Source organism: Terrapene carolina, unplaced genomic scaffold, assembly GCF_002925995.2.
Source record: "Terrapene carolina triunguis isolate 2854851 unplaced genomic scaffold, T_m_triunguis-2.0 Scaffold136, whole genome shotgun sequence".
In the NCBI taxonomy this organism is placed as follows: Eukaryota; Metazoa; Chordata; order Testudines; family Emydidae; genus Terrapene; species Terrapene triunguis.
The window spans coordinates 309,319-321,126 of NW_020664487.1; the positions used below are offsets into that span (position 1 = coordinate 309,319).

An 11,808-nucleotide genomic window follows, 5' to 3' on the forward strand; every position below is an offset into this window, starting at 1 on the left:
CCCCCCCCCCCCGCCCTGCCCTTCCTGCCGCTATTGTCCTGGTGCAGGCGGCACAGAGCCGGCCCAGCCGCTTCCCCTCTGCCAGCCCCCGCCGGGATCTCGGTGTGTCCCCCCCCCTGCCCCTGTTACTGCCTCTGTGCTCCTCATGTGCAGCCCCAGCGCGCCCTCCTGCCCGCTGCCGCAGCGCCTGGCCAGCCATCAGCCATCTTCCCTCCCCTGATCTCTCTTCCCCCTCGCCGCCGCGGGTTTGGGGGCTGCCTGTGGCGGGGTGGGTCTCCTGCCTGTGGGGAGAAGGAGATGGGTGTCTAGGGTGGGAACAGGGACATCTCCTTTCCCCCCCTGCTTCTGGCAGAGCAGCTGCCAAGGCAGACATTGCAACGCTACAAGCGACTAGGATTTCAACCAGGGGCTTTCTCCTCCCATCCTCTAGCCCCTGGGTTTTACAGTTAAAAATGTGGGTTGTGTAAAATTGTTACTGACCAGGACATTGGCCAATGCCTGGAGGATGTGTCTTGTTCTGTTCCCACACTGTTACAGTGATAGGTCTTGGGGGATCAGTTGTAATAGTCCACCCTCATCCCTTGCATCCCCATCTCTTTAAAAGGTTAAATGGGAAATAGGCACTCTGGTGTGGCAATATCGACTCATCAAAGAGTCTTCCTTGCCCACCGGCTGGTTAAGCCTAGGGATCTTCATTAAACTGGGAGGGGAAACCATGGGGATGTAGATTTCCCATGGACATTTGGTTGATTTTTATCACAGTAACATCTGAAGACTCTTGGTTTCATTATGCTGTGCAAACACACACACAGTCCAAAAGCTTACAATGAAAACAAGGACAAGATGCAAGAGGAGAGGTGGCAGGGTGATTTGGCACACAAGTCTGCATGTGTTAGTAGCAGAACATACAGTTTGGAGGCTTCAGTGTCCAATTTTAGTTAAATTAGTGGAGGAGAGAGAGAGAGATGAGTCATTAAAGCCCCGATCCTGCAAGTTGTTCCATGTGAGACTCATGCAAAATCTTACTGAGGTTTTGTATGGGTGCTGAAACCTGCCTGTGGGGAACAGATTCCAGGATCAGGGTCTAGGAAACCACCTGCTTATGCCATTATCTTACCATATCTCATCCTGCATTAATTTGCTGTGATGTGCTTAGGTGTTGCAACTGATATATGGTCCTCTATCAAGGAGGCTGAGAGCAAGAGGTGATCCTACATACAGCACCATATATGCTGCAATATTTGTACACATCAAGGTGAGTTGACATTGCATTTCTTGGCACTGTCTACATTAAGACAGATGCTAATTTGATTAATCCTGTTCTATCGTGCTGTTGGAGCTACCTGACAAAGAAGATGTATGGCATTCAGTATAAAAAGTGGACCCAGAGTTTTTTCCCCAGGGATCTAGATGTTTATCTCCATATAATGAATTGTCCTTCTCTATAAAAAGGTGGAAGTGCAATTTCCAGACCCCCACACTCACTCCTCTGTGGAAGCCTCTCTGCTAGGCTTTATTTGAAAGGAGTGGGAAGGGGAAGGATTTGTTGGGGCAGGGCTAGGAGCTCAGAAGTAGCTGTGCTTGGAGGTAATGTATTCAGTGAACTGCCTCCCGCTTTCCCCCCAAGATCTGGATGTGAATAAGTATCTAGATACATTGATGATTTTATCACTTCCTTCCAGATTTGGGGGGGAATGTCCTTTTCCCACAGGGATGTGGGGTTTGGATGCTTGACATTCACCCTTTCCCCTTGCAAACTATCATTTGTTTTTCTCTACCCCCATACTTTTGAGGGGATGGCTTTCAGAGAATTCCATGAGGTGAACCACATCGAGCAATCCCATTATCCCTTGAACCCACTCCTTTTGGTTTCTCAGGGCAGGGTGGGATCTGGCCTTGAAACCATAGAAAAGAGCCAGACTGATAAATTTACCTCAGTAGAGGTCGCTGATGTGAATGACCTTATCATCCAAAGGTATCAGATAACTTTTAGCTCTTGCTCATAGCCCAGAGTTTACATCTCATCATGCATTCAGAATCCTCAAGTTATCAATGTTAAGCTTTTCCATGCATATGGTTCCTTCTGTTTGGTTTTGATTTTGATTAACAAAAGGTTCTATTGCAAGAGATTTGAAAGCATTATCTAACTAGCATTTGTGCCATCATATTGTTACAACAATATAGGTATATAGGAAATTTTTAATAACTGCTTGTTTTTGGAGAAAATGTATATAAGAAGCTTAAAATGCATATTTATGAGAATGCCTATAACAATTTATTTAAAGGGACGGTAGCAACTTATTTTTATACTGGTGTAACAGATTAGATAATGAGGCCTTATATTTTGTGAACAAATATTAGTTATGTTCTTGTTAACCTCTAGATTATTAGAAGCGAAAGAATTTTTGAAAGCTTGTTGTTTATAGTCTGTGTTTATTTTTAGTGTTGCTCAGTTGGGACAGTGAAAATCAATGAAATCAGTTTCACTTTAAGGTCCTCTAGTGCTGCAATGTTTTTGTTTCGGACACTGCATGGGAATGTGTACTTGTGGAAACACAACTGTTTTCAGTTGACTTGTTTTCCCCCCTTGGAAGAAACATATGTTATGACATAATCCCTTTCGGCATTAGGTTTCATAAGCAGCTTGACTTTTGTAGCAGTTAAAGTTTGGCCCAGATGTAAGTGAACAGTGACTCCTTAAGGCCCAACTCCTGTAATCAGATTTGAACCAGGAGCCACCGCTAGGAACCAGAGCTACTAATGGAACTAAAGCTGCCAACTCCTAGCAGAAGAAAAAAGACTGGAGGAAAAGAAACTGATGCAGTTAGATAGTAAGTCCAGGGGAGCAGGGGGAGAAGAAGATGAGGTGACTGAAAAGCATGGCTAGCAGGTGAGAAGGAAGGACGGGTTTATGGCTAAGGCTTGGATTGGGACTCGATGTGGGTTCAATTCCTCGCTCTGCCACAACCTTCCTGAGTGAAGCTTGGGCAAATCACTTAATCTCTGTGCCTCAGTTCTATAAAATGGGGGTGATAATATTGCTTCTATTTAGACTGGAATTTTTTTTGGGAGGGAGGCACGGCAGTGAGACTGTCTCTTACTCCATATGTACAATGCCTAGCACCTTGGATGCTACAAATGCTAATTAGAAGAGGACAACCTAGTAGCAGGAAAGAATGTGCAGCGAGAGAGTAGAAGGGAGAGAACAAGTGGAAGATGGAGAGAGAAGAACAGAATGAAATGAAGAGCAGAAGATTGCAATATAATTACCCCCCTCCCACTTATTTACAGTATTAAACACAGATAGAAGGCACTGAGGCCCCTACTATCACCTTCCCATTGCTGTGGCTGCCACAGGGCTGATACAACTGCGGATGTGAGGGGAGTTGTCCATGAGGAGCAGATCACCCTGGAAATGATTGGAGAGTCCTCGCAGACCCATTCCATTGACAGGCTGATCCAGTGTGTAAGCTGTGCTGTCTGCAGGCGTGGAGTTGCTTGGGAAGCAGGAATGCTTGTAAATGAGGGTCGTCTCCTGGGCAGCACTGCTCCCTATTCTGGGGACAGCATTACACCAGTGATAAGGCTGTAACACCTCCTCAATGCAACTATGATTGGAGAAATAGAGACAGACCCACTCCTTGGCCGGTACTGCTCTGAAATAATCAGATGGTCTGGCCTGTAGCAGGAGAGGTGCTGTGAAAGGAGCAGAAGCATGGGAGACTCCTGCCCTTGCCACAACAATGGTGGAGAGGGGGTGTTGCTCCTGTCTCAGATTTCCTGAGCTGGTGATGGACCATTCTTGGAGGGAAGGGAATGTCTCCTCCCGGAAGGGAGCTGTCCACTGGGTCTTCACTATGGCTACATGGCCTTTTTAATGGGCTAGTTCTGTGAGGCGCTGAGTCCTTTTCAAGTCCTCTCTATGTTTATGGGAACTGAGAGGGCTTACTTAAATCTACCTTAATGGAGACACATTTAGAGCCATGGGACTAAGTGTCATTTTACAGGGGGTTAAAAGCTATGAATTTGACACTGGCTATTTAGCAACTTCTACTATATACTATAAAAAAGTATGAAAGAAGACATAAAGATGAAGTGCAGTGAGTACTGGTTTTATCTTACAGTAGTCCAAGGCTTTTAGGGACTTTTCCCCCTTTTTCTGTGGCTTCTTCTGTATGTTGGGAGAATGGGAGATTCCATCAAACAGATCCAGATCACTACCGTACTAGTTATTTTCTCTGCATCACATGGGTTAATTCTGATCAGCGTATCTGGGCAAGTCTCCGAAGGTGGGGCCTGATTCTCCTCTTGTGTTACACCTGAGTAACTCCTGATTTAGCATGAGTGAGGGGAGGACAGGCCCATTGTTTTTTGTAACACAAACGATGGGTGAGTTTAGAAGAGGAAACAATATTACTGAGTCAATGAGGAAATTTTGACCAAGCTCCTGGGAGATTCCAGATCCGGTGGCTCGCTGTGGGCCAATCTGTAGTGGAAACCATCATCTCTTTAACATGTTTTAAGGGAACAAATGCTCTAAGCTCTCTGGAAGTAGCTGAATGGGAAGGGTTACAGCAGGCCTCTGTTAATGAAAGGAGAGAGAGGGTGTTCCATTCTCACAGCTGTTCTTGACACTTCGCCATTGATCTCACGTGTGCTCTCATACAAGGCTGCTGAGGCTGCATATAGTTGTCACACCTTCCATCTGAAGATCGGAAAGCACTATATAGACATTAATAAATTTAGCCTTACAGTACCCCTGTGAGCCTGATAAATACATCTAATCCCCATTAATAAGGCTAATACTATTGTGATGAGCACCACAGAAATGCTTACAAATAATGATTATTTAATGACAAAGAGGAGTTAAGTGACTGGCGTACGGTCACCCAGGAAGCCTGAGCGGAGTTAGGAACACTGGTCTTTTGACTCCTTTTCTCTCATCTTTATTCCCAGAAGTGTGTAAATGGTTAATTCTCACAGTATTTGCACTCCCTCATATAAACATGCCATTCAGAATATATATGGCATATTGATATACTGAGGGTGAGGAAATGTAGGGCTTGATTTTTGGGTTGCATATGTCCAGTGAGCTCTGCAGATGCACTCCTGCATGTAATCCTGGGGTAAGTAAATTATGCCATCCTAATTTGCTAGTAGTTCTGCACTAGATGGTTATGGGTACAGATGGCTCCTCCATTACTCAAAGAAGCTCCCAAGGGGGGTGGGCCTTGCAACCGTATTCCCATTCCCCCGGATTCATTCCCTAGTCTGCAGCAGTTGGATTGTGGTAATCCTTGAATTGGTCTCATCACTGCTGCTCTAGGAATTTGGAGAGTAGCACAGGGGTGAAGAAGATCTCAGTTGGCTGCACGTGGAAGGAAGCACAAGCCATTCCTGAGGAAAATGCTGAATAAATCTGCAGAGGAAAATTGTCCCTCTAAAAAAGCACTGCTTCTCATGCCACAGTGCCCCTAAATTTGCACTAGCCTGCAAAATGACATTTCCCCACTCCTGACTATGTGGTGTTTCTGCTTCTGCACACAGAGCCAGCCAGTATAACTTCAATCACATCTGCTTTGGAGATGGAGCAAATTACCTCCAAAGTGTAGAATGGGGGCAGTCGAGTAGTTGTGCGGTTTGATGCTCACCTTTATACAGGGGCAGAGGCAGTGGAGAATGGAGCCGACAGGATGTGCTTCCAACTAATGGACAAAGAAGGGCTGAAGCTAGAAATGGATGAGCTGGTGAACACAGGAGAACGTCATTATAGCATCTGCACAAAGGGTGTCTGCATCCATATGATGTTATAGTCCTGTTTAGGAGAAAAAAATCAGGAAATGATTATGCTTGAATCCTGTACTGTGTTGTGACATGGTAGTTGCTCCTCTGCATCGAATCCAACAGCTGACAGGAAAACAAGGTAACAAAGCAGTGAGCACACACACCCAACTATGTACTAAATGTAACATAAATATTTGATTTAGGATACAGGTAAAACATGTGTGCACACTAGGGTAATCTTTCTCACGAATCAAAGTCCATGCTTCTGGTCCAGTATCACTAGTCAAGGTCACGATACAGAGAAAAGGAAGTAGAGCTGGTCAGAAAAGGGTTTTTTTCCCTGGCGGCAAATATCACCGAAAACAAACCAAAAACAATTTTTTTCTAAGTTTTTCCATGGAAAATTTCAATTATTTTTGGCTGATTACCAAAATATTTTTCTCTGGAAATGTTGCCATGGTCCTTCAAGAGAGTTGTAGTTTGGGTGCTTTGTGCTCCCATTCTCCTCTGTAGGCCGGGATTCTGGATCCAAAAAGAATTATATAAGTTCATGGAGGGTAGATCCATCAATGACTAGTAGCCAGGATGGTGAAGGATGCAACCCCATGCCTCTGATTGCCAGAATTTGGGACTGGATGATAGGGGATGGATCACTGAAAAATTGCCCTGTTCTGTTCATTCCTTCTGAAGCTTCCTTTGGCCCTGAGTGCTGTTGGAAGACAAGATACTGGGTAAGATGGACCATTGGTCTGAGCTACAGTGGCCATTCTTATGTGGAACTACATCTTCCATCATACACCATGGTCTCCCCTCTTGGAGAGGGAGAGAGGAGGAGTGTATCATGGGAGCCCCTGGCCATGGTGTATGAAAGGCGATGAAGCCTGGCCCCTAGAGGGGAATAGGGAATTGAACTACAACTCCTCTGAGGCACTGCGGCAGCGTTTCCAAATAAAAATATCTTAGGTTTTGGCTACAATGTTTTGGGCATGTTTTTGACGAAAAATCAAAAAATTCCCTGGAAAGCAGACACTTATTTGGGGAAATTTTTGTTCTGCGAAAACCCAATTTTCCATTGAAAAACAGTTTTGATAGAAATTTTTCAACTTGCCCTGCAAAGGAGGTGTGGGGAGATAAAAGTAGTGTTTTGAAAGCAGTTAAGTGTTACATACTGGATCTACACTGTTGAAAAGAAAAATCCTGAACTGAAAAGAGCCAAATATTGTAGCTGGATTTTTTTAAAGGGTTGGTTACATTTATGACAAATAACAACACACACTGTAAAGTAAGATCAGGACAACGACCTTTCATCCTCTTTGCCTGACAAAAAATGTCTGAAGCTGAGGAGGGACTCAGTGCAGAGAACGGCAAACCTGCCACCTTAGTTGAGAAGCTGTCCCAATGGCACACAGCGCCTGACCCAAAGCCCAATGAACTCAGTGAAAGTCTTTGTTTTTCTCAGTGGGCTTTAGGTGGGAGCTTTAGACATGCTTTCAGTGATTTCAGAACTTCCCTATGCCAGCACAGGCAGCATGGAGCTTTGCCCCACAGTGGATGGTAAAAGACAGAGAGGATGCAATGCCTTGTCAGCTCTTGACAGAACTCCCCCTGATTTCACCCTTGAGGTCCAGGGACAGGATGTTATTAATGGCAGGCCTCAAGCGGTGCCGTTCCCCACCACTGCAGGTCCCAGGGTGAGCTTATGCCTTGTCACCTGCAGGGCGTGATGAAAGACTCTTCTCACTGTGTGCTTGTTCCCTCAGTAATGGAGGCTGCCCTCGAAGGCAAGCACCAGGGATGATGACCTTAGGAAAGTGGCACAAAGCTAGGAAGAGTTGGAAGATGCAGTCCTTTCTTTGGAAGGATATGAGCTCTGAATTTTGCATCTGGCACCTAGCTAATAAAGTGATAAGTGAATTAGAAATGCGCAGAGCTATGAAATTCAGATCTGAATCCTGACTTTGAACCACGCTGAAGTTTGGGATGGTCACACCTGGGGTTTTTACTTGCGCCCAGCTGTAGCTAATAATCTAACAGCTGCTTTGGTATTTACTTCACTTCACCCTGTTTGCCCGAGCCCCTTCTTGACCAGAGGTTCCAGCTGATGGAGTTGGAGGAGGAAGAGGAGGAGGGTTATTAAACTGGGAAGATTAAAAAGAGAAGCTGAATTTCCGGTACGGTCTTGTGGAGAGGGCACTAGATTAGGAGTCACAAGACCTGAGTTCTGTTTCTCGTTTTCCCACTGCTCTGCTGTGTGACCTTGGGTAGTTCACATCTTTTATCTGTGCCAGTCTCCCCTCTCACCCTTTGTCTGTCTTTGTTAGTTTGGAGTGGCTGAGGGAAAATAGGGAAAAATATCTCCAGAGGAGAGGAGGCACAAAAATGTAAATTGCCATGTAAATTATACAAATGTTTTATAATGACTGAGGCAGTGATTGACTGAGTACGTTGGAGGTGCTGACAGAAACCCGCTAGAAGATGGTGGCATGCGGGCATCTCATCAAAAACAGAGATGGAAATAAGCAGTCTGAATGTAATACATTTTAAACACTTTCCCCCTCTCCTTCCTGAATATCAGTCAAAGTATCTTTCTGGGTGTCACGGTGACGTGGGTGAAGGAAACTTTTTTCCTTCCCACCTCCACTGTTTCATCTTTCAGATGCAAAATAACCCTGTGTGTGCGAGAGAGAGAGACAGACAGTCTATGGTGCTGGTGGACAGCTCCAGAGAGCACGGTCCTCTGTCTAGCCACAGAATGGGAGCAACGCAGACAGAAGCAGTACAGGCTTCTACACACTGCCCTGCAGATGTGCCTCAAAGCCTGAGTTAGAGGGAGTGTCTCTATGGTTAGGATAGGGGGCTGTCTCCATCTGTAGTCAACCTTTAACTTTTCTGATGGATGCCAGGTACGGTCACTCCTGGGGGAATTCTACGCCACTGCGCATGTGCAGAATTTATCCCTCCCCGCCCCCCGATTTCTTTGCTTCCTCGTAGAAAAATGACTTTCTGATGGGGAAGCAAAGGGAAGCCACAAGAGCGGTCATGTGACCCTCCCCAGCAGTTTTGGGTGCCCAAGGCAGCCAGCGCAGAGGTAAATCACTGTGGGGCAGGGGATGGGACTGGGGAAGACCCAGCTGGTGGCTCCTACCCTGGGCCGAGCTCAGCTGCGAGTCCCGGTTGGGCTGCGGAGGACGGGACTTCCTCTTCCCCTGCACGGCATCCGGGGCTGTATCAGACCCACCCCCAGATTTCTCCCCTGGTTGTAGGAAGCTCTGAAAATTCCCCGTCCACCCCCCAACACATTTCCTGCACCATCGCTTCTCAGCTGCAGGGGGAGGGATCACTGTACAGGGAGCTGCTCCCCCATCCACCCAACCCTCGTGCATCCAGACCTCCTCATACCCAGACCCTCACGCCAAGCCTCACCATCCCCCCCGCACCCAGAGCCCCTCAGACAAGCCCCACTCCCCTGGCACCTAGACCACCCCAATGAGCCACCTGGATCCCCACCCTACTGAGCCCCAACCAGCTGCACCTGGATCCCCGCCCCATTCCCCCGGCACCTGGATTACCCCAATGAGCCACCTGCACCTGGATCCCCACCCTACTGAGCCCCAACCAGCTGCACTTGGATCCCCACCCCACTGAGCCCTACTCCTCCAGAATCTGGAACCCCGCACTGAGCCCCAACCACCTTCATCTGGACCCCCCTGCAGAGTCCCATTACCGTTGCACCCAGAACCCCCCCAACAAGCCCCTGTGCATCAAGATCCCCACGCACACACCCAGATCCCCTACTGAGTCGCCCGCACCCAGATTGCCCAACACAGAACCCTCTCAGCCGCACCTGGATCCCCCCCACACTAAGTTCTTCCACACTTGGATCCTGCCTGGCTGAGCCTGCCTGCCCACACTTGGTGCATCTGGCATGGAGGGGCAGGATCCTGGGGTGTTTGTGGGGCAGGCCCGGTCCTTGCGCTGTGTCAGGGTTGGGTGCAGCATCACTGCTGAATCCATGTCCCGGGGTGGGAGAGGAGAAGCTGCACAGTGATCTCCCACCTCCGTGTAGTCAGTGGCCTGTGCTCCCCAATGCCATGCTGGAGCCTCCACATTTATTTGACAAATAAAATTTGCAGAATTTTAAAATATTGTGCACAGAATTTTTAATTTTTTGGTGAGAATCCCCTCAGGAGTATACGGTGCTGGTGTCTGTTATGGTGCGGATACCTGTTTGCTGGAACTAGACTAAGACCATTGAGATTTCACAGACTCTCTGTGGGCAACAACCTTTGGGCACTTCTGCTGTAGCAACCTGGCGATAAAGGCTCTGCTGTTTGTTGTTATTTATTAATTATACAGGCTCCTAGATGTGCCTTGAAAAGTTTGTAGTCTAAGGGTTCGATCCTGCAAAAACGTGATACTGGGTGTAGTTCTTAATAGTGTGAACAATTCTCTTGAAGACAAGGGGGCTACTTCTGGCAATAAGTGGTACATTTAGTACTAAGTGTTTGTAGGATCAAGCTGTAAGACAAGGCAGGAATAACAATATTTTAAGTGCATATAGAATTGGAGTCAAGGAGTCAGATAGCTTAAGGCCAAGCAGAACTACCAAATCATGTAGTCTGACCTCCGGTATAACATGGGCCCCAAGCCCACCCGGCATCGCACACTAAACCCAACAACTGAAAAAATGCCCTAACTCTGTAGCCCTCAAAGAACATATGTTGGCTGCACGTTCATATTGTATCTGTGCTTCCCCTTTTGTCAGCTCCTGAGCCTCCCGTTATTCTTTGGCCTGATTTTCACAGGCGATGACTGACCTCCATTTCCATTGATATAAGTGGGAACTGCTGGTGCTCAGCTCCTCCGAAATTCAGGCCACTCCTAGAACCTCTCACACCTGTTTTACCAATTCAGATATATATTTACCCATTACCAGTCCCCTGAGCCACTCATTCCCCCCAAACTAGGTGTTTAGTATTAAAGGTAAGCACTAGAAATTCAGCAGCCGGGAGCAAATCATATGCTTCCCAAGCAGCCTCTGGTCCCTCCACAAACAGGAACTGAGTGTTGTGCTGCCACTAATATTTTATTGGACCAAGGGCCAGTTTTTCAAAAGCTCCGCACCCAGTTGTTCCCAGTGAGATGCTTGTGGCCAGGCTGTGTGGTTTTGTGTGTTAAAAATAAATCCAGCCCTTGACGTACTGAGCTCTTTGAAAACCTGTTCTGTATAAGTAGTGCTGGTTTTCGTCAATACGAGTCTAATGGATGTTGTTAGAGGAATCCTGACATTGTTTACTCTCTTGATCTTTTCACAAACTGAAAAATTATTTTATTTCTCAAAATCTGGCTTCCCCGTGGGATCCTCCCTTTCGATCTGATCTCTTTAGTTATGATGTCAAATGTCATTTTCTACTAACAACCAGTCAGAGCTGAACTCTGTACGGCATAGGGCAGGGGTCGGCAACCTTTCAGAAGTGGTGTGCTGAGTCTTCATTTATTCACTCTAATTTAAAATTTCGCGTGCCAGTAATACATTTCAATGTTTTTAGAAGGTCTCTCTCTATAAGTCTATAACAGGGATCGGCAACCTTTGGCACACGGCTCACCAGGGTAAGCACCTTGGCAGGCCGGGCCGGTTTGTTTACCTGCCGCGTCTGCAGGTTCGGCCGATCGCGGCTCCCATTGGCCATGGATCACCGCTCTGGGCCAATGGGGGCTGCGGGAAGCGGCGCGGGCCGAGGGATGTGCTGGCCGCCACTTCCCGCAGCCCCCATTGGCCTGGAGCGGCGAACCGCGGCCAGTGGGAGTCGCGATCGGCCAAACCTGCGGATGCGGCAGGTAAACAAACCAGCCTGGCCCGCTAGGGTGCTTATCCTGGCAAGCCGCGTGCCAAAGGTTGCCGATCCCTGGTCTATAATATATAACTAAACTGTTGTATGTAAAGTAAATAAGATTTTTAAAATGTTTAAGAAGCTTCATTTAAAATTAAATTAAAATGCAGAGCCCCCCGGACGGGTGGCCAGG

At 47.1% G+C, this 11,808-nt stretch overlaps 1 protein-coding gene across 4 annotated transcripts in view; it reads left to right on the top strand.

The window, feature by feature from the left end:
• The window catches only part of TMEM150C (transmembrane protein 150C), a 36,728-nt gene that overhangs the window by 332 nt on the left and 24,588 nt on the right, over positions 1–11,808 (top strand). For 3 of the 4 annotated variants that reach the window (XM_024212588.3, XM_024212580.3, XM_024212595.3), the window contains exon 2: positions 1,157–1,255. The exons of the other annotated variant lie outside the window; for it this stretch is intronic. The gene's annotated coding sequence lies outside the window, so the exon portion shown is untranslated. The remainder of the gene's footprint in view (positions 1–1,156; positions 1,256–11,808) is intronic. 4 annotated transcript variants of the gene reach the window in all.